Genomic DNA, 19,131 nt, shown 5'->3' on the forward strand with positions numbered 1-19,131 from the left:
TCCTTGGCAACGCTTTCTGCTAAAAAAATAAAATTTCAAAAATTTGTATTAATACGTGTTGTAATTAAATTTCCAGAAATGGTCTTAAACCTTACAAATACACCCCCACAAAATTAAAATCTTCAGGAGAAAATCACCAGAGACTAAAACTCCAAGCGGGATTTGTCTCCAGTTAACTCTCCCACACAGATTATCAACAGTTGAAGAAGACCCTGACAATTGCACAATATTCAGAAGTTATTCTAGACTTGGTGCTCAACAGGGATGACTACTTACAGCACCATGGATCCGTTTTGAAAGGCAACATCTTCCAACACATTTTATATATGAAGTATAAGTTAAAAAGCACTAATAAGTGCAGATGATGAGCACTAATCTTAGCCTTCAGCCTCAGTATCACTGGAAGTTTTTCCCTCCTGCCTGAACACCATGTGCTCAAAACAGATCCAATTTTTCCATCTTTTATTTGCATAGGTAGGGACAGTTTATTCAAGCCAATTATCTCAGCACGATTCATCATCATGATGCTCTAAAATAAAAGCAATTATGCTAGATCAGTTGCAATTAAAAAGGTATTTTTATATTTGGAGAAAAATTACCTGTTGAACTGACAATTTTTTTTCGACACAAAATCAGGATACCTGTTGAATTGGTATGCCATGGTTTTTTTCCTCTCTCCAAATCTCAAATACGTAGCCCTCCACTCTATGCTTTCCCTTGGTTAAATTTCTGTAAAAATGAAGTGAAAAGCTCTGGTCCATCCTCTAAGCGAGTATAACTTCTTATTGACCCATTTTAATCAATAAATCTCACCGTGTTTTTGCAGCATCACAAAGCAGTGCTCACACACAGCGCTGCCAGTGAAGAAACGAAAGGAATCAGGATTCAGGGACCCATAAACCACTCCAGAGAAGAAAAAGGGAATGGCTTTCATCTTACGAGATTGTTCCCAGACCCTCTCTCAGTCACGTACTTCCAACTGCTAATTAAATATCATGTAATTGATGCACTCAACCTTTCACAGAAGCATGTTTACAGGCGGAGACTCAGCTCAGCACTAGCACCTACTTCACCTGCTTTTATATTTAAGTGTAGGAATGCTGGTCTCCCCTCTTCCCCATCTGCAACAGCGGTGCAACCCCTCTGCATCACACCCTGGGCTCTAGTAATGGCAGCTTCTCACTGGCTCACCTTGTTTGAATGGGAAGCATTGAAATCTTACAGAAATGATCTGAAGACTTAACTAATTTCTACCAACCTCCTATCAGACCATATGGAAATAATGATACAGATTAAATAACTGCAGAAATTAGGAGCGGCCACTTTTACAGCATATCACACAGAATCACAGAATGGTAGGGCTTGGAAGGGACCTCTGTGGGTCATCTAGTCCAATCCTCCTGCCGAAGCAGGGTCACCCAGAGCAGGCTACACCTCACCTTTATTCTTAATAATGGGAGAGGGAATATACAGAATCATAGAATCATTGAGATTGGAAAAGACCTTTAACACTGAGTCCAACCATGAACTATATTCTATTCTATACGGAACAGAATAGTTCAGTTGAAAGGGACCTACGATGACCGTCTAAGTCCAACTAGACCAATTCAGGTCTGACCAAACACTAAATCATGGTGTAAGGGCATTGCTCAAATGCCCTTTAAACAATGACAGGTTTGGGGCATCGACCACCACTCTAGGAAGCCTGTTCCAGCGTCTGACAACCCGTTGGGTAAAGAAATGCTTCCTCATGTCCAGCCTAAACCTCCCCTGGTGAAGCTTTGACCCATTCCCATGTGTCTTGTCTCTGGATTCCAGGGAGAAGAGATCAGCTTATATACATACGCGCACATAAATGCATACGTACTATGGGTAGTTGCCCGTTGCTACAGACAAGTACTTCTGCATGATTCACTAAAGAGATTTCTCAAGTGCAGTGTTCAGAGAGGGCCACAAACCTTACGGTGGTAAACAGAATAGGAAAATCATTGCTCGTATTTCTCTTTCATTTACAGTGAAAGCCATTTGTAGATGCACTGGGCAGAAGGAAATGCAGAGAGCAGCCTGCACAAAGTGAAACGTGAGCCTCGGACTGCAGAGCAGCAGTGTGCAGCACAGCCAGCAATGCAAACAGCAGCTGATGTCAAATTTCCTGAGTGGCAAACATGCTTGTAGTCTGGACAAGATGCTTCAAACGGGAATTGATGTTCTGACTGCAGATAAAAGAGACTGTCTCCAAACTGACCTACAGCTGCATCATTTTTAAATACTTGAAAAGTTCAGATACCTGCTATTGTTTTTAAGTGTCACTGCATCTTTGAGCTTTGCAGAATATGAAGCTCATTGTTGTTCGCACAGCTGATCCTTCACTTTATTTCTTTCTTCTTTAAAAGTCTTGTTTTCTAGCAGAGCTGAAATAACTTTTAAAACAGGATAAAAGCCCAAATTATGCAGACTGCTGTATCCACACAGAGGAAGATGCAGTACTGCTTGAAGAGCAGGCGGGTGCTGCTCCAGCGCTGTCCTGACGCAGCACAGCAGGCTGCTGCATCAGCGAGCATCCACGGTGCGCTCAGCTTCTGGGGACGGAGCCATCCATCCAAACTGCCGCCGCCTCACATAGCACAAAAGCCTTTTTCCCTCTAAGCAGCAAAGCAGCTTTTCAACGGTGAGAAAAGTAGCAGTTTCAGCCGTTCTCCATGGCATTCACACAGATGGGATCCAGGGTTTATATTCGCTCGCTCTTCTTTTGACCATGCTAGTGACAGAATGCAGATTCAGGACGTTTCCTGGTGGCAGCTCGTGCCCTTTGCCTTTGTCAGTCTCATAGGTGGAAGCACCGAGGGGACCTGTGCAGAAGCTGCCAGCTTGGGTCTGGAAGCTGCGCAGCCACACGGAAGCACTTAGCACACTCAAGCCCTACCCCTGAAGGCTTCTTCCTCCCGCCACAGCACCACATCACCAGGAGAATTTGGGTTCCCTGTCCCACATGGTAAATCCCTGCTCTTAGGCTCTGGACTTTAGCAGCTAAGACCCATCTCACTGCGACCAGCCATCAGGCATTCAGGGATCCAGATCAAAACCAGCAGTGTCGGCTTGTATCTAGTCAGCATCTTTTCCCAGTACTTAGGAAAAAGCAGTCAATATTCACCAAATACATTACTTCAAATTACAGATTCATAATAAAAAAATGTATTTTCTCTTTGAGGTTGTACTAGGATTTTATACAAAAATCAATTTATAATGTCCCTATTTGCTATTTACATTATTTGTACAGTCTCAAATTCCAAGGTGGTCTAGGGAGAAACAAATCCAACGAAAATCAATGCTGTAGGTATGCTCTTTAAGCAGCAGCTGAGGCAGAACTCTCCAGAGGGACAGGAGTCATTTGTTTTTCTTACTTGCCAGTGTCAAGGGAGGAAAAAAAACACAGGAAAATCCTGAAAGAGTTTCAGTTTTTCGCCCCTGGGACAAGGTCTGACTCAGTCTCCTTCTGCTATGCCAGCTCAAGGCAAACTGAACTTGGCTTTACGTCCTTCTCTGAAAAAGAACATGACATATACCCTGAAAACAAAGAGTTTTTTTCTGTCCTAAAGAGCCATGAATGAGTATTTGTGTAAGTCCTGCTACAGACTGGGTGAGCACACCCAGGCGCCCTGAGCTTCACGAGACCACTGTGGAGGACCACACCACAGGAGAAAGATGCAGAAGCATCGTCTCTTTGCTGAGCTCTTTGGATTTCTCCTTCATCACCCCCATGCTGAGCAAGAAAAGAAATAGCTTTAAAAATTAATGTTCTTGTTTTGTCTTTCCCCACCCCTGCCTTGTTTGTTCTTTGGAGCCGGAGAGAAAAAATAGCTACTTTATTATTTACTACTACCTTATATTTTTGATAGCAAAGTCAGATGCGCCGCATTAAAGGGCACTGGCTTCCATCACCCAGCAATGAAGTTAACAGCAGGAACATCACTGTTTGTCAGATTCACATGTTAGCGTATGGACACACTTGGGTTTGTGAGATGAATCCTCTGCTGCAGTAAAGGCTGAGCTTGTCAGATGAATTATTGAGGCAGTAAATGCAAATTAACACAAGTTACACACAGCTATCAGAAGGAAACTTTCCGGTTTTTTTCTGCCTCAAAGTTTTTGGAACAAAGGTGGGAAAAGCTTCAGAAATTGTACCTCCCAAGAAGGAAACACCAGCACATGCTCTCGCACAGCTTTGCAAGCGGTGAGTTAAAAGACAGCTGAAAGAGGAAAACATACTTCAAGGCTAAAATTATTGAGCAGTATTATACAGACGGGCTGACACAGGCTGGCTTTGGGTATCGTGCTGTGCCAAGCTCAGTTACAAATCCTGCCTCTCCCCGAAAACACAAAGCCAGCAATTTTTACAACAGAATAGCAGTTCTTGAAGTGTGATGCTTATCCATTCCCATCTCCAAATTTACCTGTGCTCGCTTCATCCCACCGGGCCATAGGAGGAGCCCAAGCTGAGTTCACCGAGAACGGAGACGCTTCCTGACACCCACCTGGAAACAAGCAGCTGAATCTGCAAATGAATTCAGAAGGTTGTTGTCTCTACTTTTAATGGTATCACTGAGCTTGTGAGATTCATCACGTCTAACACTTAAAAAATAAGCAAGGAAAATTTGCAGTAAAAAGACCCTTCAAACAGAAGAATAAATGTGATGTTGGGTTTATTGTTATTCCTATTCTGGAGTGCACAGTTCCCCAAAGGTGCTCGGACTAGGAGGGAGAATTGTCTGGTTACTAAACTGCTAGTCATTACAAAATCAGGGTTGCAAACAAAAAGTGCTTAGTAGTAATTCCCCTATATGAATTAAAAGATAAAATTACTTGTGTCTGTCCTATGTAAGTCACCTGGGACTACCAGAGAACTTATGGCTATTTTTCACATTAATAAATCTCCTCCCGTTTTGGTAGAACAATTTCATCTAGGTGAGGTTCTCAGAACTACCTTTGGAGTCTCATGAGAGTTTTCTGTTCCAGCCTGAGAAACACTCTCTGAATTTCCATTTATTTCCAATGAAATCTCACATCTTTCTCACATCGTGTCACACGCAATTTGCTCTGTGTTCCACTGGCCAGTTTTTCCCTCTAATTCCGCTGGCACAAAATCTGTCACCTTGTGAAGAAGTTGGAAGGTCACTGTCCTATCTGGAGTGCTGCAGGTAACCCTTGCAGTCGCAGTTGCGGTCCCTCCTCTGGGGCATCTTTTCAAAGCCCGCAGACTTCGATGCCCGAGCGTGATGTGATTGATGCAGACATCTAAGCCCTGGTGTTATAGTAATTGCCATTTCTGTCACTGTATCTGCAGGGTTTCCTCTCCATTATCTCAAAGAGCTCTGGATGGCTGCAACTGTAGGACTGCAAACAAAAAATACAAAGAAAAAAAGGAAAAAAATCTGTGCATCTCTAGGCACAGAGATTGCTTCTTATTGCTCTGTTGAAAATAGTTCACAATTATATTGCAGTCTCCAAGATTAGTAGTAAAACCTCAAGAAGAAGTTTCCCTGTCCTTTTCAGTCGGGTCTCTGGTTTGCTTTGGAAGAAAAAACTTTGTCCAGAGAAATGAACTGGAGCTCCAGCAGCTCAAATCCTGCAGCTCGAACACGTTCCACGACTGGACTGCTCACAATCACTTTTTCTCTTCTCTGGAGATATTCCAGCCCCGCCTGGACGCGGTGCTGTGCAGCCTGCTCTGGGTGACCCTGCTTCGGCAGGGGGTTGGGCTGGGTGACCCACAGAGGGCCCTGCCATCCCAGACCATTCTGTGTGATTCTGTGATTCTGTCACTGTGGATAATCAAGGATTGCTAGAAACTAGCACACACCACTTTTGCTGAAAATCTGAACACAAGCAGCCTCTCCTCTGCCACCAAGCACGATGTCACCTCTTTCATTAAAAAAGTTTAGTGAACTGCTGCTTTCAGCTTTATCTTCATTTTTTTCCAGAGCCTTTCCTAAAAACTCTGCACTCTAAGGTGTCTGCTGTTTGTACTGCAAGTTACTGCTCCAACCTAAAACTCATCACAGAAAATCTGACATTGTCATCGCTTTTTCTAAATAAAATTAAAAAGAAAAAGAACACAATGTAGATAAATATTTAGAGCTTTTTCTTTGACGCTTGTGTTCATAGTCCCAAAACAACATGTAAAAGATAAATACATTCCAAAAATCCTAGAGCGAGAATAAGTATCTGATCCTATTTGTTTTAAATGTAGATCTTTTTACCGATAGAAGTAAATTGCTCGCAGCAATCACAGCAGTTACAGATGCACACACCACATATTTCTGCCACAGATTAAAATACAGCTTTTCCTGGATCTATTTCCATCTGGTCCTAGATGTTGTGCAAAACTTGATGCAAGGCTTATTAATCATTTAAGCACCAAAACGGAGATTTTCCTCTTTCTTTTCCCAGTCTTTCCATGAATAGGAATATTTATTTAATAGGAATAGGTATTAAATCTTACTTTACCTGTTCTATTAACCTGATGACCTTAACTCCCCCTGGCCAGAGCACTCCTTTGAGCAAAACATCTCCTGTCCGAATCCTCTCCCCCCTTCAGTTTGTCTCTTGCTTTTTGCAGTAGCGCAACTTCAATTTAAAATATAACCATTTTAAGGAGTTCCTTAAAATTCACTTCACAATTGCTTCAATGTGTTACTATTGCTTTTACAGTGATTTGAAGAGAATAGGAGTACAGCAGTGGATCCATTTAAATCCATCTACATGGCACAAGGCAGAGGACAGAGCCTTACAGGCCCAGCTGCCAGTAGTCTTTTTAGCACCACTGTAATATTAGTCACCATTGGATATGAATATAGGTTTTGTAAATTATTTCTTACTTTAAATATATATATTTATATACATAAAAAAGAAATTAAATACAACCTTTATTATTAATGAGTACTAAGTTAATTAATATTAAAGGTTTTAAAATTAAAGCCTTTAATATGGTTTCAGAAGTCACTTCCTTTGTGATTTTAGCCACTTCTTCAGTAGCTTCAGATATGGTCACCACAAGGCGACACCACAAGGGTGGTGAAACCCTGGCCCAGGTTGCCCAGAGAAGCTGTGGCTGCCCCCTCCCTGGCAGTGTTCAAGGCCAGGTTGGATGGAGCTCTGAGCACCCTGGGCTGGTGGAAGATGTCCCTGCTCATGGCAGGGGGGGGGGTTGGAACCAGCTGATCTTTAAGGTCCCTTCCAACCCAAATCATTCTATGATTCTATGATAAGTAAACAGTCAGTAAACTGCCTGGCTGATCGGTGACACCAGAGAGTATGAGGCTGCCTGGTAGGGTCTGGTGGTGGACCTGTTTTTCATGGGTTGTGCAATCGCCTTTGGAACATCCCAGAGCAATGAGCCTCCACAGCCTCCCGCAGCAGCAAACTGTGATGCTCACTTTGCGCACTGGTGCTGTTTTAAGCCTTACTGTTATGATTTTATCGCATTTATTGCTCCCCAGTTCTTAATGGCAGAGTTTGGCAAAAAGCAGGCTGTGCACCATTACCTGGTAGACCAAAATCTCTGCTACAGTAAAGACAAGTCACAGCAATTAGCTAGTGTGGATCCCAGCAATGCTTCGCAATGCAACCGGAGCAGGTCATTGATTTGCTTCAGGCACTACCTGACCTCTGCTCATCTACCCCCTGTTTCAGAAGAATCATGTTTAAAATCACTGTAATTGCCTGGACGACATGAGGATCTCACTTGAAATCAATTCATTCAGTTTCCCCTTCCGTGTTTCTAATATTGTTTCTGAAATATCATGACAATTTAAAATAATTATATTTTAATTAGCGCTGATTTTCAGGGGAAGTCATGCACAGCCACTTACCAACTTCCACATTAGTACCCAAATAAGTTCCCTGTGATTATCTCGAGTCTCAAAAGCAGAAATAATGAGACATTGGTACACTCTGTGTCGAGTTCTTTATAAAAAGATCTCTAACAGAATGTATAAACAGCACACATATGTCAGAGAGAAAAATAAGCAAAATTAGCACAGACAACAAAAAACCCAAACATGCAAACCAGAATCCACAATTGTCTAAAACATCGACTTGAAGTTTATGTTATCCTTTTAGTAAGAAATAACAGCACTTTAAAGGATGGCAGTATACAGTCATACACACACTTCTTTTTGTACGCACACCTAAAGTTCGGGGGGGGGGGGTGAGTTTCCTAGGAGTTTCCTAGGAGTTATTCAGAGAATATACCTACTCAACATCATCTTTTTAAGTGTTGTATATCACCTGTTAGGCCTCAAACACCCAGCAAGGTTATTGCTCTTGCTTTCCTCACTGAAGCAGAGAAGGGACAAACGGGGTGAGCTAGCACAGCAAATGGGGACCTTGGGTAATGAGCGTCTCAGAGCAGAAATCAGTATTGCTGCAACACAGGACAGATAATGTATTGCCAGATTTTCTGAAGCTCACTCTGAAAATTTATGAAATAGTCCTTGTAATTATTTTCCTCCCTCCCGTGCAGCGCGCTGTATCCTCTCTACCCAAGCACGGCGCCAACTCCCAGCAGCCGCCTCGGTTCCTCGCAGATCAGGGTCTCCAGCCCCAAACCCCACTGCAGCTGATGCTGCTTGGCTCCTTCGAAGTGTTTTTAACAAGGGATCCGAAAGCATTTTTAGCACCTCCTTTACGAGTTACTTGGATGTAGCTGCATTCATTTCACAGATGCAGAGATTCACCAGTCATGGGTATTCACTGGAAAGGAAAGTCAAAAGTCCTAATTAGTCACATACTCCACTAATCACTTGATTATGAAGCCAAAACAATTTTATTTGAAGTTCTGGGGGTATTTGTGCACAGCAGGATATTAGCTTGAATCAGGACACGCAGTTAAAAAGGAAGTGCATCAGTTTCCCTAGAAAAGGTTTTTGTTTTTAATACAATGGCATAAAAACCCCCACACAGCTAAGCAGCAGTGGTACATTGCTGACATACCTACATATTTTTTTTGACAGTCTGAATTACAGAAGTGCCTTTGCACCCAAAACAAAGAACAGTCATATTGCTCCTAGACTAAAATTGTCTGTGAGCAACACGTTTTGCAGAAACAGAGCAGAGCTTTAGAGAGTGGGTTTTTAGATGACATGGCATTACTCCTAAAGTAAATATTACTGACAACAGCATGTGAATGTTTGGTATAGCGTTTGGCACAAAGAGAGAACATATGGTATTTAATGCAAGCAAATTAAATGGCTCTGTGCTACCGTCAACTGGAGATGCAAACTACTGTAGCAATCCGAAATCCGGTATAAGCGATTTCCCTCCAGATTTGCACCTGTATGAAATTGGTTGAATATATGCACAGTTCAAGCAAGTATGCATTGTTAAATGTCATCCAGGCTTTCCAGATGCATACAAATGATGGATTCTAGGTAACAAACGGTGGATTCTAGGTAACATTTACAGTAAAGCGTTTCAGTAATTTGGAGTTTCTCCATTTCTTTCCTGAACTCCAGTGGCTGATATGTGATACCAGATTGATCATCTCCCCATGTGATCAGCTGTCTCCTCCTCCTCTTTTATTTTTCACTTAATCTCAGTTGAATGGGTTTAAATGACCCTTATTCAAATGCACCAGCAACTATCTACAGACCAGGACTAACCATCCAAAGCCATATGCTGCCAAAGAAAGAGAAGTCTTGAAGAACCTCCCCAACTACAGCAACCTGTATCACATCAAAGTCAAGGCTGCTCAACACCATGCTTTGCACTAAGTTACCAGGATGATCCAGCACTGGCCAAAACTCTTGAGTGTTTAAGCAACACAGGCTGCTGCATCACAGCTGATGAAGACTTTACACCCCCTCAGCACAACCCAAACTCTAGGCATGGGATGATTTGCATCAGCCACAGCCCAGCTCTTACCTTTCGATGGCATCACCGTGCTGCAAGCTTCATTCCTACCCTTACTAAAAAAACGGGCATTCTTTATCCTGTAATTTTAATTCTATGGATTTCCTTCAGCTTGCTATTCCAACTCTGCCTTTCTAAAATCTACCATGAAGTGCAAATAACCCAAACTAAATTTCCTGTGTAATGATATTATCATCACTGAATCTTCAGTTTCACCATGTTCATCAGATTTGGCTCCTTTTCCAGAATGAAACCCAAAAAATCTCTCTGTTCACATCAGCTGCTCAGTAGGCTGTTCAGGGAGATAATTTTGTTTCACTTGTAGAAACACTTGAAGCTACTCTGACAATATTCCTGCAGCCATTGCCAGAGAAGTAAACTAACCCAAATCAATGCTTCTGACTTGTTCCACAAAACTCAAACATCTATATTAACTAAAATTTTCTCTTCCCTCGCCCTCTCCTACAGGCCTATGAACATCTAGCTCATTTGTGGAAATTTACATGACACTATTCATTTTAACCCATCCTTGATGTAACAAGTTAAATATTACAATTCATGAGAAGTTGTCTTTTATTATTTTAAATGAGACAAATTTATTACCTTCACGTATTTCATTACACAAGTTGTCCTATTGAAATGAAGGATTTATTTCCACACTTTAGTATTGCTGAGGGTTGGTAATAGTATTAAAAAAAGATGTTATGAACTATAGTCTCAGATTCAATGTAAAATGTTTCAGCTATTTTTATGCTAAACATCATCCCTATGGAAACACCGCAGTTAAATTTAATATGAATTATCATAGATTTTTCTTGTAAGACAGACCAGCATTAAGGAGTCCAGACTAGTTTTTAAGGGAAAAAACTAAAAATTTAGGTGTCTGAACTGACTTACCAGATACCTCAACCACAATCATTTTTATATCTGTGTATTAGCTTTCTCTCCTGCAAAAAGAATGACCTTTATGGGTATAATATGAATTACCAGTTGAAGTCTCGACAAAAAAATCTCAGAAAATATTAACAGAGCCCCATCTACACTGCCTTTGATTAATAAATTAACTGCTCCTACAGGCACTTACATCTTTAACTCTGAAAGACATCTCATAATAAATAATGTTATTTCTATCTTTGTGTATTTAAAAAAAAAGGAAACAGTTTTTAACAGAAATAAATGTATGTGGAGAGTTTGGCAAGCATGGCAAAGTGGAGGGATGGTGCCACCCTCTTATTATCTTCATGGTAAAAGAAGAAAGACGTATAACAAGGAATATTTTAACCAATCTGGCCTCAAAACCTCTAAATAAGTGTTTCACCCAGTGCAAATTCTATGGCAAATGAGCCATTTCCCTTTTCAAGTTCATGCTGGACATAGCCTCAGTTGCAGTTGATGGTTTAACATAGTAAATGGGTCACGCAGTTCTCTGCTCGTGTGAGGTTTTAGTCCAATTTAGTAAATTCTTCCCCTCCGCTGGGAAGAACAACTGCTTCCCAAGGACGCCTTAGTATAGGGTACAAGTGGGTGTCTCTCAGCTGTTAGGAATTCACCCGCACAAGTTGGTCTGACATTTGCCAGGGCAATGGGAAGGGGATATAATGTAACGTTGACATTAAATGTATTCAATGTACTTATTTATATGTAATACAAAGAGATTACCCTTAATAAACATATATTTCCTTTTTATGCCTTTATAGTAAAAAATTGTTAGACCATCATGATATCTAGTCTATTTAACATGAAGGATTAATTTAAATTAGACTGAATTAAATGTTAAAGGACTAACACTTATTTAATTATTGGTCCTCTATTAAACAGGAAAAATTAACTTGACTGAAAGCATTCGTCACTCACAGCATCCTGAGCAATCCTGAACATCACTTACAGTCAGAACAAGGGAATGTAGCCTTCGGATGCATTTTAAGCTGAGGGACAGTTTGCACCAGGTTATGCTATTGAAAGCAAATGTGTCAGCAAGTAAAAGACAGATTTTAGTCTAAAATTTTTCTAAAAAGTTTGACCCACCCAAGAATTGAACAGGTCCTCGCCGTTTGTGCTTCCTGACAAATGAGATTATTCAAGCTTGCAGTGAACAGCCAGCTCAGTGGTCAATTAAGAGCAGACCAACCCACCTTTTATCTTGTTTTAAAATATTATTGAATTACCACATCCAGCAACAGACGTCATTCTCAGCATATTGCCACAGCACACGCCAGTAAGATGTAGAGCAAAACCTAGAAAATATACTGAAATGCCCTCAAAATTAAAAAGCACAGAAATCGTGTGTGCTGCCTGGACACACACCCTGGAAGATATTGCACAGCCAGGTCGAGGGTTTTCACATGGTGAGGTGAAACTCAGGATGTTTGCCCTTACCTTTACAGGTTAATTTGTAATTCAAGATTTTGAACACTCCTAGGGAGCACAGGGGAGGCAGGTAAGTGTAGCAGCTCTGGCCCATCCTGGGGGAACTTCTATTTTTTCATTATCATCGTTGTCTTCTCTCACCTGATTTAATCAATAGGCATATTGTATGTCAAGAGGCAGCACCTCTGTGTCAGAACTAACAATAAATCAAATCAGCACTATAAATATGCGGAAGATTATACAGGTCTGCCCAGTTTTTTTGCTGCCAAGATCAAAATCCCAGCAGTGACAGCTAAGGTGCTGTAGTTTGCCAAATGCACCGTATCAGCAATCCGAGTCCTGGGAAATGGAATTAGCAAGGCTTTTTTTTAAAAAAAAAATATAAATTGAAGTAGCTAGGGATTAGAAACAGAAAAAAAGAAACCTTGGTCTGCTGACTTACAGGTACATCAACTATTCTGAAGACGCTGGCGCCTAGTGTAAGATATTTCTTCTGGGAGGTATTAGGAGAGGAAAAAATACTCTTCAGAAAACAAAGCATCAAAACCAAAAGATTAAAAAAAAAGTAGGTATATTTTAAACTGGCATGGTTGTTACTAATTTATGAGCATTTACAAAAAAGCAATGGCTTTACGTAACATTATCAGGAGATACCGCTATATGGACTGCCAAACATTACACCCTGAGTCAAAGAAAAAAGCTCATTATATAAAATTTTTTAACATGTATTTTCTGTGATAAGCAACCACAAGTTCTAAAGAAACTCTTTTTTTGTCATAAATCATATAAATGGAAACTCTCTAATAATCCCCCTTCTTTACCTGAAAACTTTCTACTCTGATACTTCTTGTCACTCGAGAAATAACATCTACATCAAGGATCAGAAGTCTTGACAAAACCAGAAGAGTGCATTTGAAATCACAACCCAAACTGGAAGAGCCCATTCCGAAACCTGCGTCTCTGCAGGACTGCATCCCAAGCAGAAGCGGGGCAAAGCCACGAGTCACTCGACATCGGAGCTGCTTGCGGAGCTTGGAGTTGTCTCGGGTCAAATTCTATTTACCTTTTCTCACGTGGGGTGTCTCGGTAGCAGTTCATAGGGACAAGGGTTGTTTGAGATCAACCATCTATCAGGTTAATTACTGAAAGCGCCGTTCTCCAAGACTATGCCACTGCGTGCTGGAAGGAATGGCAGGTGAGGGTGACATAGCCGCGGTGGGAGCCTGAACAAGCCAAGCAGCAGTGGTGACAAAGCTTTGCCTTCAGCTGCTCACGTTAACTGGAGGGCAGGGAGAGCACAGTGCCTTTCGCTCCATTAAATCTAGAATTATATAAGTTTGCTGCTGTCATGGAAGAAGAAAAAAAAAAAAAGGAAAAAAAATCAGGTGGAAAAGCACTACAGCTTACTGACAAGTCTTGCACTTCTATAGAACTACATGCTTTCGCAAATATTTTATGCAGTTTAAATTTACAGATTATTAGAAAAAGTATATCTCCTCCCCCCAGGACTATTCATTGCATGTGTTATTTTTAAAATGACTGCTACTATTCACCTAATAAGACACCTACACATCCAGCTAAGGCAAGAAGCCTGGTGACATAAGATTATAATATTAGCATACAAGGCTTCTCATGTATAATTTATAGGTACCATGGTTTAAGCTATTTTTCCCCCCCCTTCTTGGATGCTAGGCGTAGTGTTCAATTTCAGCTAATCCTTTCATCTTTTTCAATCTAGATTGTGAAGGTCAAATCGAATGCAATATGCCTTATATAACCTGAACCAAGGTCAGCCTTTGAATTTTACGATTAAAATTTCCCTCAGGAGGATGGAGTAGGAGGTAGCAATCAGCTCACCTCCTGAAACTAACCCTGGCTAATTACTGAACCCTTCCATACCAAAATGCCTATACCGAAAACGACACTTGTACTGTATTTTTTACTGGCTCAAGGGCAAAGCTGAAGGAATCGCACAGAGTACAGGATGGGAGCTTCCCTTTAAACTGCATCCTGTACGATTTGAAACAGTAGCTACGTATGATAGAAGACTAGTTCTTTTGCCTTTATTTGGTTGCTTTTTCCTTAAAGATAGATTGATATACCTACAGGCCATACATGGCAATACATTTCCAACAGTGCTTTGAGTATAAATTCAACATTAGAGATCATCTGAGAGGGAAAAGCATCCTCCACACTTATGCTCTCTCTCTCATAGCTGACAAAATTTGAGAGGTGAAGGATCAAAGTATTTGACATTTGAAAATTTCACTAGAATTGCTTCTTTTAATTCACAGCCTGCAACTACAAAGATACGTGTAGGTGATGGAAGAGAAGAGACTCGGTGGGTTGGCTGGTGCCCATCTGCAGCCCCAGCCACTTGCCAGGCAGGGAGGCAGCAGTGGTGCAGCTCAAGGGTGGAACATCTCAGATCTAAACTCACATTTGCCTGCACCAAGCTGCTCTTTGCACACTAGTTAGATGATTTTCCTGCACATCTGCAATTTCCACATGAAAACAGAAGGGTTTCTATACGCATGCTCATGCTGAAGAGCAGCTCCTCCATCATCACCTGCAAGCCTGGCTTGGTCATGCTTATCATGCCCTCTGGTATTAAAGTTCTCCAAGTAGCTGCAAGCAGGGTTAGCAAGTTACTGTCTGAAAACGAAGGCTAGCACCACTGAGAAGTATCTTTCTTTGTCCTTTTAAATGTAGCCTAAAGGAATAAGATCTAGCTATTTGGCATGGGCAAGCCTGGGGGATTCCTAAAAAGCCACCTCTCCACACCACTTTTCCAGTGCTCCTCAGTTCCCTTAAAACTCTGAACATCGTTCATAACAGGAAAGCGTTTGCCGAGCTCCTTGCCTGTTGAAAGCACACACAATCACACATTCACTTGTAAGCCACCTTCATTTGACAGGCACATAATCTGGAAACCAGCATGCTAGTCAAGGGACTCGTAGCAGTAAACAGAGGATTTCGTGCCTTGTTTTTTTCTTCAGTGAACACTGGATGCATAGTGAGTTTTTCGTATTACCTGGAGCCAATACTTTCAGTGTCTCAGGCTGAAATCACAAATACCAGAGTAAAGGATATTTCATGTGTCTTGCATCAAGCACAAAATGTTTCAGACACAAGCAGGAGCAAAAAGAGGTGAGAGAAACCTTTGTCATTTCCAGTAAAGCTTTTTTGCCTTTTTTTTTTTCTTTTAAACTTCAGTACAGGATACATAATTTGTAAGCATCCCAAGAATGTCCATACGTCAAAAGGGAAGCTGGCTTTTTATTTATTTTTATTTTTTTAAAAGGTGATGTCCAGACAGCATTTGTATAAACTGTTGTTAGACATGATGGTGTAGGAGAACTGGAAGAACATTTCTATTTGGAAATCCTCTTTGCATATAACCAATGAATAAAACATAGCCTTTTGTGTGCACATTATATCATGTAGCATGACTAATCTTGGAATACTTTCTAGCTTTTCTAAACTCCAGAAAAATAGCAGATTAGCTCAAGTTGCCATTAATAAAAGATAGCCTGCCACCTTAAGACTCAGTTAAAAAGAGATAAAACAACACAGAGGCTTCTGAAAACGACTCCTGTTGGCTGCCCAGCCCCTGTCAGTAATAACACCATCTGTAATGTTGGTGACTTCATTCTACTAGAGGCTTTTTTGCACTATCATTTCACAGAATCACAGCATGGTCGGGGTTGGAAGGGACCTCTGTGGGTCACACAGTCCAACCTCCTGCCCAAGCAGGGTCACCCAGAGCAGGCTGCACAGCACCGCGTCCGGGCGGGTCTGGAATATCTCCAGAGAAGGAGACTCCACAGCCTCCCTGGGCAGCCTGGGCCAGGGCTCCGTCACCCTCAGAGGGAAGAAGTTCTTCCTCATGTTCAGCTGGAACTTCCCAGGCTTCAGTTTGTGCCCGTTGCCCCTTGTCCTGTCGCTGGGCACCACTGAAAAGAGTCTGGCCCCATCCTCCTGACACCCACCCTGCAGATATTTAGAGGCATTTCTAAGGTCCCCTCTCAGTCTTCTCTTCTTCAGGCTGAACAAGCCCAGCTCCCTCAGCCTTTCCTCACAGGAGGGATGCTCCTGTCCCCTCATCAACCTCGTAGCCCTCCACTGGACTCTCTCCAGTAGCTCCTCAGCTATTTACCTTTGTTGGTAGTCTAAGAAAAAAAGACATGCAGATCTTGCAACACTTTTTTTTTTTTTTTTTTTTTTACACTGCTTAAATAATAATAATATTTACTTAAAATAGATCTTCAAGACAGGGATCACTTTTAAAGGACGTAGTCCTAGATCTTTCTTTTCTGAGTGGAAAGTCGAACAGGCTAAAATCCAAAGAGAATGGACAAGGCACAGACACGGGATTGCTTTACCAGGTCCAAAGGCTGAATATTTCATGGTTTGTAAAACCTCTGTGGAAGGGGCCATCATCTGGGTGAGCACTTGCGTGCTGCCCACCACGGGTCCCCCCTGGTGAATGCTCAGAGTCCAGGGCACAACAGCAACCTGCGCGAGGAGCAGCACCGCACCTCGGCACCCAGCAGTACCAGCAACAAATCAAAACAGAAACACCACAGGCACCTGCTCCGCACGCTCCCCAGGAAGCGGGGAAATCACATTGCAGGTACCAGTGCAAATATTGCGGTTTAGTTGCCAAGCAACCCCCTTATCCTCTGAAATTCATGTTCAAGTAACTATAAAATCACTTGTTCAAAGAAAGCAGAAAACAAAAATTAAGTTGTATCTGCAGCATCCTATTTTGCTAAGCAAAGTGCAGGAGAAGCAAAAGCTAAACCCCAACCAAGGCTTCCTGAATGTAAACAGATGGAAATCACAATTTCAGGATACCAAAACTGCATTTTTCTCATCACTCAAACAAGTGGAGTGCTGCTGGGATTAGTGCTCTCCAAAACACACTTCAGAAAGGGGGATTCCCTCACGCGCCGGCACCCAGTAAGACCCAGCTCTTCTCCAGCAGACCAGGTCATCCTGACAAGCTTCAAAACATTATTTTCCTCTAGATTTCAGGGCAGAAATTGCTGGAAATGTTAACAACATTGGTCAAAGCCAGCTGACCTGCTACAGCAAACAGTCAAACTTTTGCATAGGTGTTTCCAGGGATTAACATAAACCTGATCATTAGCACAATAATACAAAAAAAAAAAATCACAAGTCTTACAAGCTATTTCTGAGGGGCTCATTTTATTCTTTCATTACTGTAATAAGCAAACATCAGTCCAAATACAGTCTGATGTGAAATCCAGTACTGGGTTTTCAATCCCGTCACTCACGTGTTTTCCTTTGCTCACCATGAGAACTGAACAGAAATGCCAGCCCAGGACCACAAATTTCAGTGAACTATTTGAAGATTTTTCAATGATTTCCTGTTATACTGCAGTATTTCTTCCACAAACATAAATAAGATTTGTGTGCATGTATACTTGTGCGTACATATCTGTATATACATATATACACACATGCATATATGTGAATCTAGATATGAAAGGGTCAATATTAACTCCCTTCCACTTGTAATACTTTCAAATTTGAAATAGTTTGTGTAGAGATGCTAGGCATCTTAGGACAGAAAACTTTAATGATGATGAAAAAATTACTTTCTGGTAAAACTTTCCAGTTTGAGTCAAATCAAATATTTTACTTTAGCCAGTGTATTTATTCTTCTGTCCAGACAGATTTGGAATAAATAATTTAAGAGATTTTATTTAAAACCAATTAAGTAATAATAAGTATTTTAGTGTCTTTCTTTTCCGTTGGTGTGAGAGAGTTTAACCAGACTCCCCCAAGGCAGAGAATAGTCTCACCATTACCTGCAGTCACCATGCTGTACCGTGCCCCTGCTTCGAAGCCTTGGCCAGGAGGCTCCTCCTCCCCTCCTCCCCTTGACATCTCCTTTGGGGCACCGAGATCTGCAGCTCGGGGTGGTGCAGCTGCAGGTGGGTTGGTGTGAGCACCCTCTCCAAAATCAACATCCATGAAGAGACAGCTCTTTGCTGTACATAGATACAGCAAATAAAAATTGAGAAGAAAAAACCAACACGTAACCATCTCCCCCCCAAAAAAAGTTATTCTCATGTTAGGAAGACTTTTAATCAAAAAAAATCAAAGTTTACTACATATTGGGGACAACACGGGGAGTACAAGAGCTTTGGGTAGTGGGTAAATTACTGTGTGATATTTCTGGTATGCTCTGATTGAAGGGTTTTTTTTTCTCTTCCCTTTTTTTAAGGACAAATTCTTTTAAACTATAATCAGTCTCTGTCACTCTATTGGTCCGTAATACTGTGTCTTTCACTAATCTTATTTTCTTCTCTCCCTGTTTCGCCTTGCTTTTGAAATGTTATCTTCTCCAGGATAATAAAGATATACCTCCTGAAGGTCTTTTTCCTCTGTTTCTCAAACATACAGTTTATAGCAAAGTTCTGGTATAGGAAAATAATTGTGTGAGAGTGAGCTGGGGATGAATGACATCCAAAGAACAGAAAACTGGGGGGACAGTTGCATAAGCCACACTCCTCCACCCACAGCATCTCCTCCTGGTGACCTGCGGGCATTAGGAGAAAGTGTTCATTACAACACATGAAAAGCAAGTTGGGTGGAGAATTAAATATTTATTGGGAAGATTTTTCCTGAAGATCAAGAGATCCTCGGTTTCCTTGTGAGAAATCTGCCTATGGGACCCAAGACTTCAGTCTGAGGACTCGTACCTAAAATTAGCAACAAATGTCTGAGTGCAGACCAAAGGGTCTGTCTGCTCTGACCTTCAGCGGGGAGCAGCCATCTGAGGCCAGGCTTTCACATCTGACCAAAGCCCTGTTCTTAGAA

The sequence above is a fragment of the Opisthocomus hoazin genome, chromosome 4, assembly GCF_030867145.1.
Source record: "Opisthocomus hoazin isolate bOpiHoa1 chromosome 4, bOpiHoa1.hap1, whole genome shotgun sequence".
Taxonomy (NCBI): Eukaryota; Metazoa; Chordata; class Aves; order Opisthocomiformes; family Opisthocomidae; genus Opisthocomus; species Opisthocomus hoazin.